Below are 26,705 nucleotides of genomic sequence, written 5' to 3'. Positions count from 1 at the left end.
TCCGATTTGACTACTTGGTAAGTAGCCTAATTAATTTAATTCTTTTCAGATAGGTAGGTAGAAAGAGCTATTTATATGTTCCATTAAGTATTGTCCTCAGCCCAAATCTTTGATTATAAAGTCGACGCTTGGATTTCATCGATTTTAATACAGTACAATATCTTCTTCTTCTTGACCTTATCCCACTCATGTGGGGTCGGCACAGTATGTAAGTTCCTTCCATTTTGTTCTGTCATTTGCAATATATACAATTGAAAACAATGATTTCGAATATTTAATTTTTCAACATCTACAATTTGAATGTTACCTCATCTATACGCCAATGGTACATAAGGTATTACATAATACATTTTTTTCTAGTCCTTCATTAATTTACAATAGAAACTCATTGATCGGGAATCCACAAGATTCCCACTTTAATTGCGCCTTGATGGTGAACGTTAATTAAAATTGGCCAAAAGGCGAACTCGACAATACTATAACTTATTTGAAGTTGATTTAATTTTGCCAATATACTTTTGGTCGGTTGAATGTGGTTCCGCCCTAAAATTCGAGGACCACTCCATTTCCTCCCGTGATTATCGTACGAGGCGATTAAGGGACACGCAGCCTAGGCCGATGGGCAACAATAGCATTCCCAAGGAGGTTTGACGTCAGGCAGGCGGCCGGTTGTAAAATCACAGTCAAATCTTTGAAATTATAATATTTTTATTTACACTGACGCCAGGACTGAACCGGAAACATGCAGAGATGTGAGAGAGAGTATACTTTTGGTATTAGTGGACTGGACTACTATTGGCTTCCATTGAAGGAAAACATCGCGAGGAAACCTGTACTCTGGTTAATTATTAATTAGCTAGTGAGTGAAATGGAGAAGGCAATGGCAAACAATGGCATCCATTAATATTATCGAGGAAGGTTGTATAATTCACATTCTCCATTTCACATAATTGCCACGATCCAAAGCTATGACGAATATGACTAAAAGAAATCTTTTGGTCTATTTTAGCAGATATGTATATCATAGTACTTTTCATGAACCACCACTTGCTTCCGGTGAAGGAAAACATCGTGAGGAAACCTGCACACTGGTGGACAGTTTAGTACACTGGTGTGTATGCGACTACCTGCCACTAGATGGCGGTAAGTAGTCGTAAAATCATGTCAGATGTCTCTAAGCGACTTGAACAAAATCTGACACCAGTGTTAGCAATAATACACTCGTTATGTTGTTGATGATGAACAGATATGACAGCGTGTCGAATTCATTAAAATTTACTTCTTAGGATGAGCTAAATAGCGGAGTAGTTAGCGCGCTCAGCACGTGATAGTAGCGGTGACTAAAAATATATTATCTTGAGCTAGTTTCGCGCTTCGAAAGGCACGTTCAGCACAGCGAACCAATCACATTGCGCCGTTGTGACGCAACAACAACAACATTTCATTGTGATTGGTTCACTGCGTCTCATTTCGAAACGATTCGATTCGATGGTGAGATGTGAAATGCAAACCCGCACTAAGCCCTACGGTTGTTAAAACTCGCCGATTCGCAATGGGCCCGCGTGGTGGATCGTGGACCATTGTCCTTGTCCTATGAGGAAGGCTCAGCAGTGGGGGCGTTTAAATGGCTATTGATGATGAAGATTAAGTTATAAATGTCAATATTCAAAATAATTTTCTGATGATTTTGAGAGGCTACAAAAATAAATAACACTCATGCTAACCAAGATTCGTTTCGATCTAGATATAACAATTTTTATACATTTTAAAATTTTTCCAACACAATTTTATGAATACCAATATTTGTTTAGTCCGTATTGGAGCTTAGCCAAATACACGTAGGTAAATTTTGTCGAAAATCGCGAACTAAACCAAAATGGCAATTTCGGCACGGTTCTTGGTAAAAGGAAAAAGTAGTGCAAAGATTAAGTGCTGACCTGTTCCAAGTAGGGTAAAACAAAACGTGTTTACTCACACTGTCCGGAAAAAAATGTTTTGTTTTATAGATGAAAGTCTAAAAATGTCGGATCGAGTCTCAAAAATCTATTGTTACTGTGTCTTTCTATCTTCTATCCTTCTCTCACCAGGCTGTAATCTCATACATAATAATGAGATGAAAAATTTTTAGAATCAAATTAAATAAATAAATAAATATATTAGGACAAAATTAAATTACACAGATTGACCTAGCCCCAAAGTAAGTTCTAGAATTTTATAATGGGATACTAACTCAACGATACTATATTTTATAACATATACATATATAGATAAACATCTAATTAATAACAATTACTAAAAAACAGAATAAGAATTGCCTGCGTAGGAACCTGGAAAACGCTCAAATAAGAGAGACAGCCTAAAAAAAATAAAAAACGCGGGATCAAAACACAACAATACCACATTACTTCTGTACTACCTCCAAAGACATGAAAGAAATCCTTATACGTAATCCGTACCTTAATTGGTCTAATTATTTCCAAGATGTATTGAACATCCGTTTTCGCACACGGAAATTTCCACTCTATAAAAAGGCAATTTCTATTCGTCCACCGACAGTGAAAACGCGAAATCCCACCTCAAACAAAATTGAATACCTTATCAGTCGTCAATGTATCATCAATAAAGCCCTAACTCGCGAATTCTAAAATACCGAACAAAGTTCAAAATTCACTTTTCGAATTACGCAACATTCTGAATCCGTCCTCTGAACACAGGGCCGCACACACCTGATAGCCATTCCGAGTCCGGACGTCGGACCGCGCGGACGTGTCTTCGGCGCTCAGATTTTGCGCTCGTGTGTGAAATAAAATCGTGTAATGTTCTAATACTGTGATTTTCCCGTGTGCGTAATTTTTTCCGGAACGTCGATGGAATACGCTATACGTGAGTCCTTTTTCTATTATGCTAATGGTATTATTTTTACTGTGGGTATTTGTTAGGTTCGTTAGTGTTTAGTATTTTGAATGTCCGCGAAAGGATTTAGGGATATATAATCCTTTTTGGGGTGTTTGACTGGGTGTAATTGGGTTTTGGTTATTTATTTTTTATGTATTTGTGGATGAAATCTGTCATCGAGTTTCTCACATTGTATTTTTTTTGGTATTTGCAGAAGGTTTCTCGTTTCGATGTTTTTTTTAATGAGGAATATTTATCATCGTGTGCTCAAATTTTATTGGCAAAGAAAAATATTACGAATATTCCCCAAATGCATCACATAATATTTTTTTTGTTAATCAACCTATAAAATCTAATAGTATTTTTCTCACTTATTGAAAGCGCAGAACTAATGATATACTTAAATGTCATACCCCCATTTTTATATCAAATTTTATAAAAAGTTATATTAGTAGTTTAAACATACAAACAACTTCAAAATTTATATTTATTCTATATCCAATAATATAATCCAATATAGTCTATTTTATTCCATATCCAATTCAAGAAGTAAATAAAATTTTATAATATTTAGTTCAGTAAGTAAAAAACGTACCCAGTCAAGTATCAAAGAAGAATTACTAAACGAACGTCGTAGCTTTGCTACGAAATATTTTGCGCGAAATAAATTTTCTCGTAGCGAGCTACGCCGTGTCGTAGCCGAGTGCTACGGATTAACATTAAGAGTGCTTCCGTTTAGTTAACGCTTTTCTTTTTCTTTCTTGAAAAAATATATGAGAATAGTCTAATATATGGAGTCCTCGCAAAAATATATTACAATAGTAGTCTAGTATATTGGTGGAGTCATATTGTATGTTAAAACATATTATGAAAATACGTATGTAAACTTTTTTGGTAACTAAAACTGAAAAAATAACAAAAAAGGTGAAGAATATATATTTTTTAAAATACTGAGCAACCTTAATTGATTTTTACACGACCTTTTTGAAAAACTCCTGTATATTTTTTAATTTAACATGAAATATATTAAATTTTTATAATGCTTTTAAAATGTAATAGGTATATAATTTCATTCCATAATATTATTATTTTTTAAAATTTATTTTCTGGAATCATCCGTTATATTTTCATTCTAAGTTACTGGCTGGTTATAAGGGTATGTGCTTTTAAAAAAAGAATGAAACTTTCGATTTAAAAATAACATTTGCTATTGACATTTTTGATGAAAATATAAACTTTATTCGATCCAAATCGTATATTAAAAAAAAAATGATAAATCGATTTTTGACTCGTGGTCTCACCCATTTTGTCCCACTTTTGGTAAATCATTGAGAATCTTAACACACCATTGAATATAATCTATAGTCGGCCTCAGCTTCAAGCCAGGCCATGTCAGGGTAATTTGTCCATACATCCTGAACACACAAGCTATCCCTTCTCATACCTCATTTACCCAACCAATGGTAATTCTTCCCTGACACAGATTTCACACTATGTTTTATCCCCGTCTATAAAGTGGGTAAATTGCTTTAGTCTTTATTTTTATACTAGCTGTAGGTATATCAAGACCCGATTCTTCTAGGAATTTGGGATAAAATAGCTTTTGAGATGTTTGGATGATAGAGGCTCAGCGTCGGTTTATTGAAATTGGTCGCAAAATGATTGAATATGTAACAAACTATTTTTGCATTAAAATTGGGTCTTGAGTACATTCCTGATTACATACTTGAACATGACGCCTCGTAATCACTATGAGGTTTTCTAATATGCCTCAAAATTCGTAAAGTCTGTTGGTTAATGTGGGCCGTGGAGTTTTATCTATTTACTTTACAAGTATGTATATAGAAATATGGATTATGGATCATGAAATTTTTAGAGACTTGATAATGTAGAAAATAATTCGTAACCACTAGTAAACAACGAGTATTTTATTAGGTAATTTTCTATGAAAAGGATTATTATTGTCTTTGATATTTATCTATCATTATCATAAATAAGAAGATCTATCTATCATTATCATACATCAGAAGGGGTGGTGGTGTAATGGTTAAGACGCCCTGTGGATCGAAAGGTCCCAGGTTCGAATCCTACTCGTGCAACATGAGTTTGTATACCAATCTGACTCATGTACAGTAGTTTTCATCGACTAACACTTGGTTTCGGTGAAGGAAAACATCGTGAGGAAACCTGCACACTTGTTGATTATTAACTTGTGTGTGAAACGGAGAAGGCAATGGCAAACCACTCCATTACTAATGCCAAGAAAATTGTTGTGTGTGTTTCATTCTACGTAATAACCACGACCCTCAGCCATGAGGAATACGACTATGAAGATCATACATATTTTTATGTAACTTTAGAAATTGTCACGTGCATCTGTTTTTCCTATAGCTTTTTTTGTCTTTTAGTAAAAATATCGTATGTATGTCACCTAAAATTTATAACAAAATTCCACGACAATATAAAGATCAGAATTTAAATTTATTTAAAAAGCACCTCAGCAGGCCTACCATCAACTTTTACAGAACGATTCCAATGCAACTCAGTTCAATGTAGGCACCTAAAATTAATCGCATTCATACAAAAAATTAAGTCGATGGTACGAATTTGCGATGCAGTTCAGTTTAGGTCGTAAAGTGGATCGCGTTAAGAGATGATGGTAAGCCCCCAGGTCCTCACCGATTGATAAATGTTATTATAATTTAAATTATTTGTTTAACGATAGACTCAGATAAAATTTAGTTATTTTTATTAATTCGATTTTGTTTTGTGGGATGACAGCATGCTCTCCATTTAAATTTGCATACCCGTGGACGGTGAAACATGTAGGATTAAGTTTTTCTTTAACACAACATTGTAAAAAAATGTAAACTCATGTTTTTGCAAATAAATAATCTTAATTTGTGTCTTTTATAGGTATATAACTAAACCCTGATTAGTAATTCCACGGAATTCCCGCATTTTAGGGGATATATACACCCTACGCCCCTACATTGATCTGTGGTAGACTATACAGTCAACAGCACATCAACCTACCCAAATTCAATGCAATCTCGCCGCTATTACCGCGCCATAAAGGTTCGCAGCAGGGTAACTTGATGTGCTGTTGACTGTACATAAAGCTAAATGCAAGTAAAGAACAAAACATGAACCAAACATAATTCATTTCAAATGCATCGTTATTACCGTCGCATAGATATTCATGCCCGGTACCTTGATGTGCGGTTGACTGTACATAAAGTCGACGTAAGATACATTAAGTTAACATTCTGGGGCGATGTGATTGATAGACAAGCACGATCAAGATTAAGGTTAAAACAATAGGAGATCCAGACGAGGATAATTAATGATTTTATGTGTGGAAAACAATGGACATCTTATTGAATCTCAATTACATTATAATTAAAATATTACTTTAAAGTTAACTAACGGCCCTTCCCGACTTCGCTCGGGTAAAAATATAATAATTTATACACCTAAACCTTCCTCAGGAACCACACTATCTAATGGTGGACACCGCATGAAAATCCGTGCAGTAGTTTTTGAGTTTATCGCGAACAGACATACAGAGGACTTTGTTTTTTAATATGTATAAGAGTAATACATATTGTAAGGCTTTCAAAAAACCAAATAAATTGTGATATTTCACTTCATTGTTATTTCTTTACGAGGCGACTATAACCTTGGCAGCTAAAGGGCAACCATAGTTTCCCAAAGAGGGTTGACTTAAAGCAGGTGGCCGATTTTAAAATCACATCCAAATCTTCGGTACGTTAAAGACAAACCAAAATTTATCTTTTTTGCTAATTCTGGGCTTCAAAGCATTCGAATACGACAGAACCTGCAAAATTGAGAAAGTTTAATTATAAGCTTTAAAATGTTCTCCAGCACACAAGAATTATGCTTGCCTTTGATGAACTTGGCAACAGATAATTTTCTATAAATTTTTAGCAGGCTGTAACCACTTTGTCACATATGTGTCACATATTGACAACATATGGTTTTTCTACTATCTCTTCTATCTCTACTTGTAAAGAAGAAGTAATGAGACAGATGAAAACGCTTAACATACCCAGTATTAGTAATTAGAAGTCCTAGTTAAGCGACAAACGTGCCGCGCTTCAAATATATTTGAGAGCAGTATTGTCGGATGTTTTTGACGACCTCGGTGGCGCAGTGGTAAGGTTCTTGCCACTGAACCGAGAGGTCCTGGGTTCGATCCCCGGTCGGGTCATGATGGAAAATGATCTTTTTCTGATTGGCCCGAGTCTTGGATGTTTATCTATATATGTATTTGTTATAAAATATAGTATCGTTGAGTTAGTAACCCATAACACAAGTCTCGAACTTACTTTGGGGCTAGCTCGATCTGTGTGATTTGTCCTGATATATTTATTTTATTTATTTATTTATTTCAGAGCGTTTTTAAGATGTTAACAAAGTTTTACTATCTGATTTAAAAATAATGAATCTGTACTTATTATACTGTCAATTTTATGATTATGGAAATGATTCCTTGCTCAAAAAAATTGACGGATCGTAATGACAGCGCGGCCGCTGCGGTCGAAACGCTCTGAGAACTGCTGTCGCTGTAAGACTCGTGACTCATACATGCACAGCGTTGGATTGTGTCGTGCTGCATTCTATCGCTCAGTTTCGATAGCGGGTTAAACGTAAACAGTTTCAGACGATAGAGCATCCATCAATCGTGTCGGCTCAGCCACTGAACTAGTGCAACCAGCTCAATATTGCGGTATTGCTGATTTATACTTGCTGGAGCTAGGGTTGCCACGTGGCCGAGAAACCGAAGAAACTCCTGGATTTTTGAGTGTTGTCCCAAGTTCAGTACTTCATTCTGCTGTCTCGAAATTCACAAACTTCACCTTTTTTACAGGCTTCAGAAGTCACGGCAAACTGGTTACATTTGGAACTGTGATGCCAATCCCGATCGTGTATAAGAAATAAACATAGTATTTTGTTTGATTGTACAACAAACCGCATGCGCAAGACATTAACCCTCTTTGAGAAATATATTATACATCATATTAAAGTTCTGGAAATATTTTTCTGACGAAAAATATTTGTAATTTAATTGTATTTCACAGTTTTATAATCTAACAGACTAGGTTTTTTACCAATATGAAAATATGTTACGTTTTTATATTTCTCATCATTTAACTTTTATTGAAGACAAAACTCTCCCGAAATATTCAATGATTTCACCCGTCGCGTGCACAAATTAGACACTCAATTTAAATCGATAAAAAAATACAAATAATTGTTCAACATATTTAAAAATTTAGAATACTTTTATTTAATAATTTTATATTAATCACAAAATAGAATTAACAATAAAAACACAAGTATTATTTTACACTTGCTTCCTTTTCTTCACCACAGATAATAATTCTAATAGAAATTAATTTATTATCTTACGAGGATACAAACGCCATAAAAACACGTTTTGAAAGGACAAAACTGATGTTAATAGGTTAATTAGATTTTTCCTTGTAAATACGTATAAATTAAAAACATCTAAAGAAGGCAATACATAAAATATAGTATTAGCAAACGTACAGGGTTCGATTCTGTACTCTTGCCTATTTTATGTGCAAATCCAACGAAATCTCGCAGGCGGAATTCGACACGATTGATGAATGCGGGCGATCCTATCACGTTCCCGATAAACAGGAGAGATACGTTATTGATGGTCCAACTGCCTTCCGACCTGGACGTTTCAGGTTCGAATCTCATAGGAAAAATATTTTGTTCTATATATATAATATTTTCATTTTTTTTTCTTCTTCATCAGCAGTAGGTGCAGGGTCACAACAGTAAATTTGGCTTGTGCAATATATTTTAAATTATAGTTTTCAGTATAATTGATTTAATATTTATTTAAAATTATATATTATTTATTTCTAAGGTATAATGTCATTTATACATATGACAAGTATGATGTTATCAAATTGATGTATTTTATTTAATTAATAAATTTAGAATATCGCATAACTGGTAAGGTACATATGGCTTAGCTGAGTTATAACAGTTTATGTGTTGTAAACGTAATTGATATTATTCTAAGGTAATTGAAATATTTACTAGTTAGTAACTGGTTACGAAAAGAAAAAGAAACGAAGAGTGCCATCAAAAACATGCTAAAAACAGCTCAAGTCTCGCAGCTCAGTTTTTCTACCGTAAAAAGTTGTGTGATCCATGTAATACCAAGTCGATTAATTTATTTAGTCCCTACTTATGGGACGTTCTGTTTTAAGTTATTACATATGTTATTATCATATCAATATTAAAAATATTTTGGGTTTTAATCAAATAGATCGACCTGGCCATCGCATGTAAACACAATGTATCTTACAATACACAATTAGATTGTTTAGTCTATGGCGACCGCGATCGCGATTGAAACTCTCGTCTCCAAAACGAATGTGTAATTTTTCCCAGATTTTGTAACCAGTTAAAAAATACACATGTATAGATAGCCGAAGAGTTTACCACTCCTGTTTTCCATGGAGGTAGCTATAGGGCGATATTTATTTACTGTTGATTTTCCCCAGATCTCCTTTTGTTACCATTTAAAAAATACATTTACATACACAGCTGAAATCTGAAATGACTTTATCACTTCTATTTCCTATGGAGGTGGCTATCGGTAGTGATATTTATTTAATTGTATCTAAATACAACAAATATTACGCATCAGCGATAATATTATAATAGATACTATCTTCTAATAAATCATCTATCTAAAGCCGATCAAGGTATTAATCACGTGGTATAATTTGGTAAGTGTTTGGCAATAGTCCAGCGGCTGTGGTATGCTCTGATTTATAGTGGTGTGCGGTGGATAACTTATAGACTAGGATGCTGATTGAACTGGGGCGGAGGTGGTGATTACACCACCTTACGAACGATTACGAACTTTGATCGTAATCGTTCGTCGTTCGTTCGTTTGATCGTTTCGATCAGATCGTCTTAACCATTAGGTTAAGACCTGTGGATCAAGGTTCGTATCCTACTCGTGCCAATAAGTTTGTATACCAATCTGACTCATATAATATAGTCTTTTTCATAGACCACCACTTGCTTCCGGTGAAGGAAAACATCGTGAGGAAACCTGCACGCTACCTGTGCACACTTTAGTTCACTAGTGTGTATGCGACTACCTGCCGCTAGATGGCGGTAAGAAGTCGTAAAAAGTCCTGTCAGATGCCTTTAGGCGACTTGAATAAATTCTGACACCAGTGTTAGCAATAACATACTCGATATGATGATGATCAAAATTAATCATTTACTAATGGTGACTTTCACAGGCACTTTTTTAAGTCAAATTTGTAATTAATTAGAATTTCTCTCAACGCTATAAACTAATACCATTTCGGAACGACTACTCAGTTGAGAAAAGTGCTGGAAATAATGCATTTAAACAGTGTTCGTTTCTGCCAAAGCCTGGAGAACTGAATATCTATGCACTCAAGTGCTGGCCACTAACACATGAATAAATAAAAAGCTTGTAAAAGAAGTCGTCTTCGAAATTTAAATAATAGTTTGCCAGTTTTACATATTTCGATTTTATAAAAACCATAGTACGTACCTACAATGAAGACAGTGTCGGTTCTTGCTCCCTTTTATGCATAGCATAGAAGAAAATATATATTTAAGTGCTGGCCACTAACACACAAAAAAATCTCCTTCGAAATTTTAATTTGAACTTGAATATTTAGTGATTATAGAAACAATACAGTAGCGAATCATAGCATCACACCGCGCTATGGAAATTCAATATCGAAGTTCGTTTAGAAATCAAATTACTTACGCCAACAATAACGGCCGACTTGGCGCCCACCGAGTTTTTGTATTACCCCCGTATATCTTCGCAATAATTCGATATTTCATTTTAGGGTTGCATAGAAAATGTATTTATAATAATAATAATATTGTTATTATTATTATAAATAAAGCAAGCACGCAAGCCTCTCAAAGGACCGGACTTAGTGCCGTGAATTCCAAAAGAGGAGAAACATAATAATATTCTTTATTTCGAGCATCAAGACTCATACAAAATTTTGTTAGTAAACATATAAATAATTATAAAAATAATAAATATAAAATTTATTAGGTTTCGAAATTGTAATACATTTACACAATATCTGTTTATAAAAAGTCTTAAACTCTCATGCCTCTCTCTCATCTGATCGTTTGCTCGGCTATTTCCTTAGCTGTTGAGCGTCGGAGCCCAGAATCCGCTTTCCTACATTTTCGTCTTCACTTCGCACGGTTGTCGACATCCCTAGTTTTCGGACAATTTAACCTATCTGACTCATGTACCTATATCAAGTATATAAAAAAATGCTATTTGTTTCCGGTGAAACTTGCACTCCAATTTGAAATGGAGAAGTCAAAGGTAAACCACTCCATCAGCATTGCCAAGAAAGTCGTGTGTGTTACATTCCACGTAATGACTACGGCTGTCAGTCTTGACTGGAAGTAAAAAAACCTTCACTTTTTCTAGTAGGTATAGCTATTTTAACGACAATATTCTAGGTACTATTGCACATTTTACCTAGCGCCCTAGGTGAGTGACAAACGCATGAAAACAAAGCAAAGTGCATCAACTGCATGTACATAATTGTGGCCTAAACAACGCTCAGCGTCGAATTGTTTCATACAGCGTTCTGTCGGCAACATAGGACGGGTTACATTTTTTGAAATGTGTGCGAAATTGCCCACGTTACGGGAAGCGGTGCATTTTACCCACTTTGTGTGAGAAAATATTTTGCTAACATGAAAATAAGCTGCATATTATTCTATCGACTTCAAAGTTCGTAGATTTTTCTAGAAAACAAACAGCTATGTAGCGTGACTTTGCCTCTTAAACATTTTAAATTGCTTCCCTGGTGCAAACAATATTGATTTTTGGAAGCAAAGATCTTTAACCACGTTCCTATTTTTTTGTGACCTTACAGCAGGCCTACCATCAACTTTCACAGAACGATTCCAATGCAACTCAGTTCAATTTAGGCACCTAAAATGAATTGCATTCATACTAAAATTAAGTCGATGGTACGAATTTGCGATGCAGTTTAGTTTAGGTCGTAAAGTGGATCGCGTTAAGAGATGATTGTAAGCCCCCTGGTGTATCTTATATTGCCCATGGCTTCGCCTGCGTGAATTTCTCATGGGAACAGTTATTTTCCATGGTGAAAGGTACCCTATGTCCTTCTCCATATTCCATACGATTTGTATGCAAAATTTCAAGAAGATTGGTTGAGTAGATAGAGCGTAAGGTATAACAAACAAACTTACTTTGTCATGTATAATACCAGTTTATGCCCGCGGCTTCACCCGCGTGATTTTCCACGGGAACAGTTATTATTCCGGGATTATTTAGGGTTTAATCAAGACATTTAAAATTATTATGTCCGAAAATAGCAGTGGAAATGTTAATGTCAACGTACCAGGAGAAAGAAAGGAAAAATATGTCTTCAAGAGATTCAAAGACACAATCGTCTACATAAAGAACAAGTAATATAAGTCGTGCAAGTCAACGAAGTGCAACGCGATTATGCATCGCGACAGTTAACCCAGTTCCTATTCTCGCTCGATATCTGCGACGAAAATAAAATGCATACAGCACAAGTGTCGGAATGCATCGAATGAATGATCGATTTTATTTCGCACGATGGTTCAGCGACTTGTAGAACATCAGTGATATTTTAAGATTGGTCGACTAATTCGGTTGCCACGTTTGAGATCACCTATTGACATGTGACTGTTTATTTTTACAAGTTTTCATTTGGTTTCACCTGCACCTGATGGTTGTCACTGTAATCGAATCTTGCCAGTTAAATTTGATCCACGTCCATCTGTCCTTTAGAGTTGGAATTTTTCACATCGCGTAAGTTTCCATGACAACGCATTATTATAAGCACGACCTGAATGATAGTGCATACAATTTCGGCTCCCAACGAGGAAACTCTTCAACGGTTTGCGTTTCTTTGTCACGTTTTTAATGCTTTCATGTATATCATATCTATGTGAAACAAATCTCTGTGCCTACTACAAACACGGACACATGCCGACGCGGATGCGTGAATATTGCATAGTTAGTATTTATTGTAATATATATCGATTCCGCCAAGGCTTGGCAAAATGTTTGATTTAAGATTTTCTTGACTTAAGAATGTAACCCCCTTATTAATAAAAACGTTATTCTCTGTGTCTGAATTATACTTCAATTTCGACGAATAAGATTTGTAATTATGAAGTCATGGGAATCGAGTGTGTCATGCTCACTTAAATGGTCAATCTGGTAGTGGCGTCGTGGGCCGGGTCGTGAGGTTCCCTCTATTATGGTTGAGCTACGAGATGGCTGTCCCATGCGTCAACTCGTGAACGGGTGCTGCCAGAGGGAACTGGTCATCTCGTTTCTCATATATTTTCTTAATCTTATTTATTTACATTATTATAATTTCAATTACAGGTAAATATTTACATCCAAAACGTATCAAAAAAATATATATTATGTCCATTTCGTTGGGTAATGAAAATCATTTAAATATTTTAATTCTTCCTCTTCTTCGTCCTTCTCCTATAGTTTATTTGGGGACGGATCTCCTCATACGTTTGGGCCAGAGATGTCTATTTTGTCTGAATCTCTTTTTAAATTCAACAAATTAAATTATATCTATCCACTGCTGGACAAAAGATTTTTATGGCGCACTATAATTTTGGGTTTTTAGTATTGATACAAAAAAATATTTACTACCTATATATATTTTTGGTAGACACATTTTAAAGGAATATAAATAAATGATTGATTGTAAGAATTGTAAGAAGAAGAATAAGATTGTAATGTAAAAGCAAATAATAATAGTAGGTATCTATAATTAAATACGATAAACGTATTTAAAAATTTACAATACGAGAATAGTTGTTCCGAATGTAGGTAACTAAAAATATTTTTTGAAGTTTTATATTTTGGAAACAGTCATGTTGCACACTGTCATTATTTTCTCATATTTTTTTATGAAAATATAGAAACGAACCTTACAAAAAGTTAATATCCTGACCGAAAGTGGCAAAAACAATCTCGCCGGATCAAAAATACAGAAGACCAAATTTCTCTACGGTCCACAAAAACAATTCTTTTGTAATAACATGGTTTATGCAAAATGGAAAGTTTTCTAGCTTGACGGTATCTGTACCGTAACCGTGGCGGCAAATAAACCTATTAATGTTGCCTATCCAAAATTTTGATCCCTTTGTCACCTCGTACGACATCCAAGAGACAATTTGGAACCAATCACACACAGGGTTGAGTTGGTCCCAAAGTAAGTTCAAGACTTGTGTTATGGGCTACTAACTCAATGATACTATATTTTATAACGTATACCTACATAATATAGATAAACATCCAAGACCCAGGTCAATCAGAAAAAGTTCATTTTTCATTTTGACCTGACCGGGGTTCGAACCCGGGGCCCAGGGTGTAGCAGTCTGGCGTGCTGACCTTTAGGCCATGGAGATCGTCATTTTCTATGGCAAAAACTGAATGTTCACCCCAAACAATGATCTCTCTCTGCAACACATATTGGATTGGTACAAAAAGCTATCCTTTACACATATTTTCGTAATAAAAATAAATAAACAAATGTCCCAATGATATTAAAAATTCTAAATACACAAACAGCATTCTATAAAGTCGAAGAACTGATTACTAACGTCAAAGCTTAAAAAGTAAACTTCAAGAAAGAAAAACTCTGAACTATTGTTTGTCCGACTAAGAGACAAGTTTGCAATGGACAGGACTTTAAAGCTCTCAGTTCAATATAAGCTCTGGAACTTAATAACGCTTTGACTACACGAGTACAGACGACAGTACCTAGTAAAGGTATTATTTGCTGTACAATCAAACGCACGTTAAGTTGATCGACGAGGGATCTCTATGCCATGGTAATAGCAACAAATTTACAATGAATTTGAGTAGTTTGATGTACTATTAACTGTACATAGTAGACGTTTCATTAATATTTTATGTTGCGTAATAAAGAGGGAACTAACAAAAAATAATAATGTTGTCCTTCAAAGGCCGTAGTTTCTGGAAAAATACATTTTCCGCGAACCGGGACAGATTGTTATGAAAATCTTGGTTTTGTTTTTGTCTACACTGTTACGGCGTTCTATGATATTAAATAAAAATATTATTTAATTCCCGTTTATATTTCAATAAACTTATGTTAACATACAAAATCAATTATTTCCTACATGTATTCATCTTCAGTCTGAAACGTTACAAGTATAATAATTTTATAGCCAATATCTTCCGAGAAAACACGTAATATTTTCGTGGCGAAAACGCGACATCACTCGTTTTATTGAATTTCTCGTATTTTGTGAGAAACTAGGGCATGGTTACAGAATATATACCGTATTTATTGTTATAAAACATTAAACAATTACATATTTTTTTTACAAAATTTATAATTGTAAATAATAAAGAAATTCCAGCTCGTCGCCTTTTGGAAGGATTTCAAGAAGGCTGGCAGCATTACCCCTCTGAACCGCTATGGCAATCCTCTGTGCAAAGTAACCGCCCGCAAAATATGTTAATGTTCAGAAAATAAAAGACATATCCTTCTGTCTTTGACGAGCTCTGTAGCGTATTGGTTATCCTGCCGGACTGGTCGATCAGGTCAATATGGAAAAGGGTCGTTTTCAGATTGATTTTTGTTACAAAATTTAGCATCTTTGAGTATTCCATTATACAAGTAGCGCTTTAGCGTTAAGTCTGATTTGTGCCTTTAATTTTTTTAAATTTTATATTTCTCGAATTCGAATGTAATGGGAAGAAAAAATAATAATACCTATAGGTATTATTGTTTGTGCTCATATTTCATTGAAGATGGTAATTTCATGTTTAAATCTCACTATTTTATTTCGAACACAACATATCTGTGAGGAATCATGATTCATCTGCTGGCAACCCTATATATACACTTTGTGGGAGTTGCTGAAGATGTTACCAAAGCTGTGGAGTGACGTCGCGTTGGGGCTCAATACTTACACGATTAGGCCAATTAGGGGCGTCTTAAGTCGAAAAATAATTGTGATATATTTAGAAAAGCGTGGGAAATTAAAAAAAAAAGTCATATTATGTGGCAAAGAAAAGTTGTACCTGTTATTATTGTGCGTGAAATGTATTGATGTTATTTATATGAGATACAGACATGCAGATAAACAGTTTTTTTTTTAATTATTTCTCTGTTACTATGACTCTATCGCTTAATTTTGTTTTTTTGTAAATATATCCAATGCACAGGATTTTTTTCTACTGTTTTATTATATGTATTGATATATATACACATATACATATATACTAACTTTCGTACGCGCCCGCGCGAATTTCTCACGCGAACATTTAATTTTCCGGGATTAAAGGTACGTAAGTATGGAGAATGACATACTTCAAACTATATGTGTGCAAAATTTTAAGACGATTGGTTGAGAAGTTAAAGCGTGAATAGGTAACAAACGAACAAATAAACTTACTTTCGCATTTATAATATTAGTTAGGATTTTAATTTGACTATATATATTCTTGTCTTAATATTCAGATTGTGTTTAAAAAAATCTATGTAAACTTGTAAATATTTATTTACATATTTAGCCAATTTTGATAAATGAAAGTACTCTTGTACTTTCATAAAACGAAGTCACATTTCATAAAAAGAAGACATCTCCTGTTATATTTACATAAAATAATATATTTTACTTGTAGAAGACAAAAATTTCAAAATGGACCTTATTTCAAAAATAGAATTAATAACTTTAGCAATCATTTTCGCATGGCTGTCTGTCGTCTTCTCATATCATAAAGGCAATATTCTCCCTTCGCAGTGATGTAGGAATTGACGCGACGGAAAAATAATTTTCGCCCACATAATGTTCAAACTGAGAGGTTACGAAACAAGCCTGGTTTCTTCAGAGATTAAAAAAAAAACAAAAGTTGAGTCGGCAACATTTTAACTGTTGTTTTTGTAAACTTTTTTATGCAGACGATTTTAGACTTTACAGGACTAAACATGAAGTAAGTACACATATAACGTTTTTATACGACAATCCTAAATAATAAATGTGAAAGTAAGTTTGTTGTTTTGTGCCTCTTCAACCTTTATCTACTCAACCAATCTTCTTGAAATTTGCATTCATGTAGTTTAAAGTATGTTAAAGGACATATGGCTTTTATCCCGAAAAGATAACAGATCCCGTAGGAATATAATGCGGACTAGTTAAGATATATTTATTAATTAAACAACACATTCTGCATTTTAGGCACTGACTTACAGGAAAAAACTTTGTGCCGTCCGATTGGTCGGACGCGGAACTAGTCCGTTGGTTGAGTAGATAAATGTCGAAGAGGTAACAAAATAACAAACTTACTTTCACATTTATTTATCCCCACGTGGGGAAAATAGCTGGTTGTAATATTTTCGTACTAGGTAGATGGTTCCCCATTATCTATTACAAGGTAATGCTGTCTTCACATAACGTAACCTTACTCCAATTTTGCTACAGGGCCGGATTCAGAGGTAATAACGCTGACAAACGAACCCAATATTTCCGTAATCGTAAAAACTAATTCTGCGCACTTTCGCTATTCATTCCGAAAATTGTTGACCATTTATTTTATTGAAAGCCTTAATTACAATATGGGACAAATCTGTCAATAGCTTTTCCTAAAGATTTCTTGTCACATCTATTTTATATGGATGGAATTTCAATCAATATTATCTTGTGCGTATTTAATTAAATTTGTAAATGCGGCTAGTTACCTATAGGTATTGCCTGATTTTCTTCGGTTAGACCTAAATTCAAGTTTAGTAGCCTCCTATATCCTCCTCCGTATTCTTGAGTAAATTAGTATGAGAAATTTTAAGAATTGTAACTTGATTGAGTAGATAAAATGTGAAGAGGTAATAAACAAACAAATACTTTCGTTTCTAGTATTACAATTAATACAATAACGGCGCTTATTTCAGCTGGATATTTACGAGTAAATCCCAATGTATTTACTCGTAAATGTCCAGCTAAAAAAAAGTGCCGTGGCCCATGCTATAGCATAAATTGTTATGTTTTGATAAAAGTTTATAGATTTTTCTTTAGCGGCTGAAAGAAAATTCTATAGAAATGAGTAGTATATAGTTTCCTATTTGTAAGTTTTATATTTACACTGTTATGCCGGCTGTTGTCGAACAGCTAAACTTTGGCGGATTCGGTATACATTACTGCTTTTTCATCGCGATAAATGAAAGCACTAATACTAACTACGCAATGTTCACGTATTCGCGTCGGCATGTTTCCGAGTTCGTGCGACAGCGTGGAGCTGGCATAATATTGTGTACATAAACTAGTTGTTCGCCGCGAACTTAGACGTCGAATATTTCAAAAACGACTTAACCGATTTTGATGCCCCACGAACATAAAAATTCTATTGGCAGATCCTACATACCTTTCAAATTTCATCAAAATCGGACCCAAGGTTCGAAATTTATCGCGTTACAAACATACATATATAAATACAATAAACGTATTTTTGCCCAAAGTTGAATTGTAAACGTAGCTCGCTACGCTCGCTCAGTCAATAAATAACTTATAAGTATTCACGCTTTCTTTCACTCTGCAGTATATAGAAAGCCTATTAAAAGTTAAATGACTTCTAAATACAGTCGAGAAGTCTCTATAAATATAGGTTAGAAAGTTGCACCTCATCCCGTCTCACGTATATTAAGTTCTACAGGTTTATTACTTATTTTATGTGTAACCATCCTCAGTAGGGCAATAGTATCAAAACAAATCGGCAGCAGAAATATAGCACGTGTATTTTTCTCACGATTTCCCAATAAATGAGGGTAATGCGTGGTTCCGCCCTGGAATAATTTGTAGCTAAAGAAGCCCGGACTTACCATGAAAATAACCTTAACTTTTGTTGCTGTTCGACGCGAATTTAAAAATTAACTTAACTTAAATATAACATAAAAATTATATTGGCATATCCTACACTCCTTCTAAATTTCATCAAAATCGGACCAACAGTACGAAAGTTATCGGGTTAACATACATACAAGTTTCGGCTGTGATTTTACAACCGCCTGCCTGACATCAGCTCTTCTTGGGAATGCGATTGTTGCATTTTAGTACGACATCTTTGGGAGTATATGGAGTTATGCAGTATGGAGTCAAAACACATGGATGTCGAATCTACAACTTTTAAAGTTTATTTTTATACTGACTCTGGACTTCCTACTATGCGTTTCAGGTATATTCGACTCGGACGGCAGACGCGAACAAGAAAACGCTCGGATGTGAGTGATAGACTACAAAAAAATGTACAAGCGCCATACTTCTGTGCTATCCATAACTTACGCGAGTTTTATACGAGATGATCCTCAGTAGGGCAATAGGACGCGGTCGACATCAGTCACACAATTGTATGTTATTCCCCGAGGTAGTATTTCTAACTGTGTGTGTGTGAAACGATGTGTGAAAGACGAAACGCCGATAGAAGATATATGGCCGAACAGAGAGAAACATTTTTGATAAAATATAAAAGTATATTTTGAAGGGCTCCAATTGTTTTAACACCAGCTGTTGCTCGCGTCAAAAAGTAGCCTACTTATGTTATTTACCAGCTCTTCAACTAAGTCCACACCAAAAATATTGATTTTTGTATTGACAATCCAATGCTCCAAAGGACGAACAGACACATTTTCGTACTTATAATATATATGGATTTAAATAAATGTGTTATCAGTCTACATCACAATAGTCTGTGGTAGATTATAGGAAGGTTGATCGTTTTAATTATAAAAATCACTCTGGCCTCAACAAATTTTATACTGTGGCACACATGGTGAGTCACGTGTCGTCCAAAAGAAAATTGTAAAAATTAAGAAGATTAAACACATAAAGAAATATCAACATTCATCCCACGAGCTTCACCAACATCGCAGAATATGTATAAAACTCGGTACACTTACCAAAGTGCGCTGTACAAATATTTATAGCGTTGGCCCTCAAACATGACCTTTTTTATGAGGCCTTCCCCGTTGGGGCTACTATCCGCTATAGGAATTCAATTGGCTTTTCATACGTTTATTGATGCAAGGTACATGTATAGGGTAATGTACTTCGTATACAGTTCAGTATATTGTTATAACTTTGACCGGCACGCCGCTGATGTTTAAACAAAATGGCACACTTTATTTATTTCAGCGCAGGTTAAAGTTAACGTCGAAGCAACCAAGGTATTGGTATTGCTCTTTAGTTATAGAATAAATGACGACAGCTTTTACAGCTGATGCGTCTTTATCAAGCAGCTTTGTTAGTTCTTTAGTCTATTCACTTTATAAAGTCACTTTACTTATATTAAATAACTTCATTTTAATACAAAGTTCCATCTTAGAACGTTTGATATTTTATTCAGATTTCACATATTTTAAATTAAACATATACCAGTTTATGGTACTTAAAAATGTACCATGGACTCTAAGTCTACGGTACTTAAAAATGTTTAATTATAACGTTGTTGTCCTTAATTTATGCTATAATAACTGTGTAATCGATCGCTGCAGGTAGTCTTAAAAAGTACAGTAAGATGCGGTTGGGCGACTTGAATAAAATCTGAAACGATATGAACGTGTTTTTTTGGGTAGTATATAAATAATCATATATAACATATATATAATCATATCTTTCATTCTACAAATACCACATGTCCACAAAACCTGACAAAATTTATTAGCGAAAACTAAAAATCCTTCTTTTTTCAATTTAAGTTTCACATTTACAAAGTACCATTATAATAATTTTAAAAAGACAATACAAGACATATTCCCAGGTATTTCAAGTATATATTCATACTAGATAATACGGTAATTTGAAAAGGAAAATTACAGAACTTGCTTTCAAGATTGACCTAAGCAAACTTACCCTGGCAAGTCAAATAGGGTACTTAATTAATTGATATACAAAGCATACCCGGTTCCTCGTTAAAACTGTTTGTTTATTTAACTGCCTTTGGAAACTTGTAACAATTTAATATTATACACTATAGCGGTTTGTTTCATAAGTTACGATGCTTTTGCTGTTGTCTTTTAACGAGAAAAAAATTTAGCGTGAAGCGTGAAGATGTAACAAACTTACAAATAAAATGAACTAATATTATAAATGCCTAAGCATTTATAATATTAGTTCATTTTTTCCCATGGAGTAAGTAAATAGAGGTCAATAAACCTCTAAAATGGTTTGATAACGATCGCCAGATGGCACCAAGACCCACTGCTTAAACGTGCCTTCCGAAAAACGGGATATTTTTGCATTATCTTGCCGAAAATCAAAGTAAAAGAGCAATTTTTTGGCAGATCATTATTGAGAATAGTCTACACGTGTAATTTTACTCGAGTAAGTTATAAACAATCGGAATTTCCAATATTCGCAAACAAAAATGTAAGTACAAAATTACAGGATAATAACACCGTACAACTTTGGTTGCACTTTAATTTTAGTAAGACCAAACAAAATTAGATTGTTGAAGTTAAAAGTTTCATACACGAAAATATTGACTTAATCAAGCCATTTGAATCCAATCAGACCAAAACAAGAGGTCTTTAGTTTACAATGGAATTGTTTCATAGTGTTTTTAGTTACAGAATATTTGAGTTCAAGTTCCCGTGGCGAACGCGTAGCAAACTTAAAGTACACTATTTCGTAGCCTCTACGCCGTAGCCGCTACGCCAGTATTATACGGGTCAGTGTTTGTATTTTGCTTCAAAGTTTTCTGCTTTTAATTACATTTTCTTTTGTATATTCTTAGTAGCATTTAATTTGAATGTCTTGGTACAATCTCTTGGTAATATTTTAATTATGCAATGATACAATTGTGCAATGAGAACTCTTGTATACTAATGTGGCAGTTCAAATAAAAATTGTAAACGTTAGTATTTTAATCTTTATAACAGAATTGAACACATGAGATATCATTTTAGGTATTAATGAAGGGACATATTAAGATGGGTTTTCCCAAAACACTTGAAATTATGATAGGTATTTTTAAACAATTATTAATTACACCTTATTTTTAGCGAGCACCTCTGGATTTGTCTTGTTAATGTAAACATTATGTGTAATATATGTGCACTAATAATACTAAAATATTATATACCAAAAGCATTATCATCTACACAAAAGGCTCAAATACAACGTTTATCTTTGAACCTTCGCTTATCTCTATCAGAAGCGTTTTCACATCCACAGATTTCTGGCAAAGGGTGAATCCGTCTGTCATGTCCATTTTACCCGACAACAAAAGGACGATGCTTGTGCCGGCCGTGACGTGCCTTAGATTGAGTACTAGTGATGTTTTTTGATACCCGCCCTGGAATACTTCTTCACAGTCGTATTCCTTATGGCTGAGGGTCGTGGTCATTATGTGAAAATGAAACACCCACAACGAATTTCTTGGCACTGTGAATGGAGTGGTTTGCACATACTTACATAAGTTAATAATCAACCAGTGTGCAGGTTTCCTCAAGATGTTTTTCCTTCACCAGAAGCAAATGGTGGTCCATGAAAACTACTCGACTGGCACAAGTAGGATTCGAACCTGGGATCTTTTGATCCACAAGCTTAACCATTACACCACCACCGCTACCTTCCTTTTGCGCCCTGGTATAGGACCACTCGATATCCTTCCATGTCGTATAAGACAATACTAAAGATTGATGCGTGTGGTGACCAATCTATATCCGTCTGTGGAGAGACTCTGATAGTCTTCAGAGCTGATAAAAACAATAGCATTTCCAAGGAGTGTTGACGTCAGGCAGACAGCCGATTTTAAAATCATTGGAGAATCTTCAAAATCATCCTTTATTTTTTACACTGACAACGGGTTTCGCGGCATCACAGACATATTATGTATGCTGCGAATGCAACTTTAAAACTTGATCTCTTAAACTATTTCATATCACTACAAACCGAAATCATACATAAAACATTTATCTTGAAAAGCATTTGAACCCAGCTTTGAACTTTATACAACCAAACGGGACATAAAAACGATATGGCTCGTGGAAGACATACAAAACAACTAAAAATATTTCGCCCTTTGCAAGCGAGGGTTTTAGAACCTCTTACCCGGTGTCCTAGGTAAGCGATAACCTGTACGACGCGATTCGATGTTATAATACTATGATATTTTGAAACAACCACATGAAATGTATAGCTCTATTTCAATAACAAAACACGACAATTATTATGTGTCTTTTTAACAGATCAATTTTACATGACTTGTTTGTTTGAAATAAGTTTATTGCATATGAAAACACAAAGACACAAGAAACAAAAAAAAACACTAGAAACCCCTCCAGGGTTTCTTCCAGAAGAAACTACTATTGTTTACAATTTGTTTTAATTTTTATTAAACTAATGTAAGGCGTGGTAATGATAGTTAACAGTCTAATATTATTATTTAATTTTTGAGAGAAGTCTGTCTGCGAAAATTATTGCGTCACGCTGCCTTGCTGTTATTTGTTATTTATCTAGGACACCGTAATATGAGAGAGGAAGTAATCCTGTGCAAACCTACGTGAGTTTTATTTGGATTTTAAGCCACATATTTTCACATGGAAATGGAAATGTATTGCGCCTATACTGACCACGATTTGAACAAATAACCCTAGGGAACCCAATCGAGTCAATCGACGTTTAGCCATCTATAACTATTTAATCTCTAATATTATAAATGCGAAAGTTTGTGAGGTTGTATGTGTTTTAATTACTCTTTTACGCTAAATCTACTGGACGGATTGTTATGAAATTTGGTACACGCGTAGAATATAACCTGGAAGAACACATATGGTGCTTTTTATCTCGATATTCCCACGGGAACTAATCTCCATGCCGAAGTTAGTAAGTCATATGAATAAATGGAGCTTCGAGTTCCGTAACTAATAGCTCTGTCTACTTCTTCTTCATTGTCGTATTCCTCATGGCTGAGGGTCGTGGTTATTACGTGGAATGAAACACACACAACAACTTTCTTGGTATTATTAATGGAGTGGTTTGCCATTGCCTTCTCCATTTCACACGCAAGTTAATAAGAATCAACCAGTGTGCAGGTTTCCTCCCGATGATTTCCTTCACCGTAAGCAAGTGGTGGACGATGAAAACTACTATACATGAGTCAGATTGGTATACAAACTCATGTGGCACGAGTAGGATTCGAACCTGGGACCTTTCGATCTACAGGCGAGCGTCTTAACCATTATACCACCACCGCTTCCGCTGTCTACTTAACTATAATCAAATAATTTATTCAGAAATTAAGATTGTCACAAGCACATTTTCACGTCAAATTTCATAGAAATTCTCGAAAAGCTACACAGTTACTGACTTCTCGGAACGATCACTGCTGAAAAGAAATGTCGAAAGAAATAATTTTAACAGTATCATGCCATAAGAGCTTTTTATTATTTTTTCTCATATTATAACAAAATTTGTAGTCAAAAAAAAAACACAAAAAAAAACAGACTATGATTGTGATCGAGTGCTGATGGAAAAAAAAATACAAAGACCCTAAGAAAGTCGTGTTGTTAAATCAAATTTAAGGCCGTACCAAAAGCTAGAACATTAGTTATATTAGTTATAATTCATAACAAAATAATGCTTATTAGTTTTTAGTTACTTCACAAAGATTTATGTAATGGTAAAATGCGAAAATGTTTCTTTTGCTTCGAATTGAGGATAAAAATATGTCATATTTACAACAATGTTATTCCATGTCAAAAGATGACTCATTAGCTCATTTATATTAAATTTCTACCTGTCTACATAACGGAAATAGGTTAACAAACTCCGTGACGAGCTTTCTGATGCAATTAACTAAATATAGAACTACATAACGAATAGCACATTGTGAGAATAGGAGATCAACTTGAAAGAAGTGCTACATTCGTTTCTTGAAGATTGTAATGTCGTCTATTAAATTGTAATAAATAGCATAGCATTTTTTCTAAAAATAAATAAATAATATCAGCAAAATTCTAAGGAAAAATTAAAAAGCATCCTTTTAAAAAAAAACTGAACCGAAATAAATCAGTGGAGAAAACCTTTAAAAAAGCTCACATTGAAATTTATAGAGCGTCCAAAGAAATGGCTGTTCATTTTGTTCTCCGGGAGATGTTAGGGAGATTAAAGGAAGAAAACGATTATAAACATTACCCTCGTTTAGACCGGGTACTGTCGGGTATACCCCGGGGATTACCCGGATCGTGGCTCTCATTGCTATCGTTATTATAATAATTATCTAAGGCAAACACGATAAGCTTTCGTAAAAGGTAGGCTAGGAAACTAAAAATAAATCTATACTATCATTATAAGGAGCGTATTTGGGCGTGTTTGGGCCAGGTAATACCGAAACTACCGAACCGATTTCACAAATTCTTTCACCATTACAAAGATACATTATCCAAGATTGCTATAGGCTATATTTTATCTCAAAATTCCCACGGGAGCGAAGCCACGGGCAACGTTTATTATTCTATATTTTTATTTAGTAATGAATATGCACCTGTATACTTCCATATTTACTCCGTCTCTTGTATCTTATCTGTTACATAAGACCAAATTGAGATTTGTTTTGTAGATTCGTAATTACTAGATAATAAAACAAAGCGTGTCTAACAAATTGCCATTATGAAAAATATTTTTAGACACCCATATTTTATGATTGTAAATGAAAACTAATTTCAACAAACTATTTTTTTCAAAACTTTTCTTTTTTTGTGTAGTAAAATTTTAATGTACATAAATAAACAAATTGATAGGAATTAAAAACAAAATTAACCATCATAAAAAGAAATAAGTTTTGTTAACTGTTGTCGTATATTTCCGAAGCTCTGTTAAATACATAAAAGTAGACTTTTTATACAAACATATTTTACCGCTAATTGCCAGCGGCTCCAAGCATAGCAAAAATTAGTCTATCCCTCTTCAACTATTCATACTAAATAATCATTTCTATTTCACTGTTTTGACGTGAGAGAAGAACAAACAGACACACTTACAGATTCAAATATTAGTGTCGAAACTACAAATCTAAAGAAAACATGTCAATTCTCGTTTACAATAACTTACATTGTTAATTTCCTGGCTCCATTTTAAGAGCGTCTTCAGGACACACGTAAAACTTTAGGCGGGAAATGACATTAACCTTTTTATAGTGTGCCGAATAAAGGCAGTCCCGCTTCGTAACGCCGTACGTCTGCAATAATGCCGTGTGCATAGTATTAGACGTGAGGTGTCCGCTTGAGCAACGGAGAAAAGTGAATGGAATTCGACAAAAAGATAAATAATTTAAATCCTACTTAATATACTTACTAATAATATAAATGCGAAGTTTGTGAGAATATATTTGTATATATTTGTTACTCTTTCACGCAATATTGACTGGATCGATTGTTATAAAATTTGGTGTACGGGTAGAATATAACCTAGAATAGCACATAACCCTATGTGCTATTCTAGGTTACCCTTTTTATTCTGAAATTCCCATGGGAGCGAAGCCCCGGAGCGCACCAAGTAAGAAATAAATTTAATTTGATTAAAACTAAAGACTCTCTTAAAGCGTTTGGTTTTTAACCTATAATAGATTCACTATATCCATGGATGGATGTCGTACAAAGCCTATTGCCTAGATTGCATTCAAAGGCGTTCTCAAAAAGAGTTTGAAGTTGGGC

General features: G+C 34.4%; 1 protein-coding gene across 1 annotated transcript in view; it reads left to right on the top strand.

Annotated features, from left to right (window-relative positions):
* The first annotated feature begins 2,750 nt into the window (after positions 1 to 2,750).
* The window catches only part of LOC128671447 (cyclic GMP-AMP phosphodiesterase SMPDL3A-like), a 60,056-nt gene continuing 36,101 nt past the window's right edge, over positions 2,751 to 26,705 (top strand). The window contains exon 1 of the mRNA XM_053747900.1: positions 2,751 to 2,883. The gene's annotated coding sequence lies outside the window, so the exon portion shown is untranslated. The remainder of the gene's footprint in view (positions 2,884 to 26,705) is intronic.

This window comes from Plodia interpunctella, chromosome 7, assembly GCF_027563975.2.
Source record: "Plodia interpunctella isolate USDA-ARS_2022_Savannah chromosome 7, ilPloInte3.2, whole genome shotgun sequence".
NCBI classification, from domain to species: domain Eukaryota; kingdom Metazoa; phylum Arthropoda; class Insecta; order Lepidoptera; family Pyralidae; genus Plodia; species Plodia interpunctella.
Note: the sequence above shows the minus strand (reverse complement) of the source record. Positions and strands in the feature narration are given on the sequence as shown.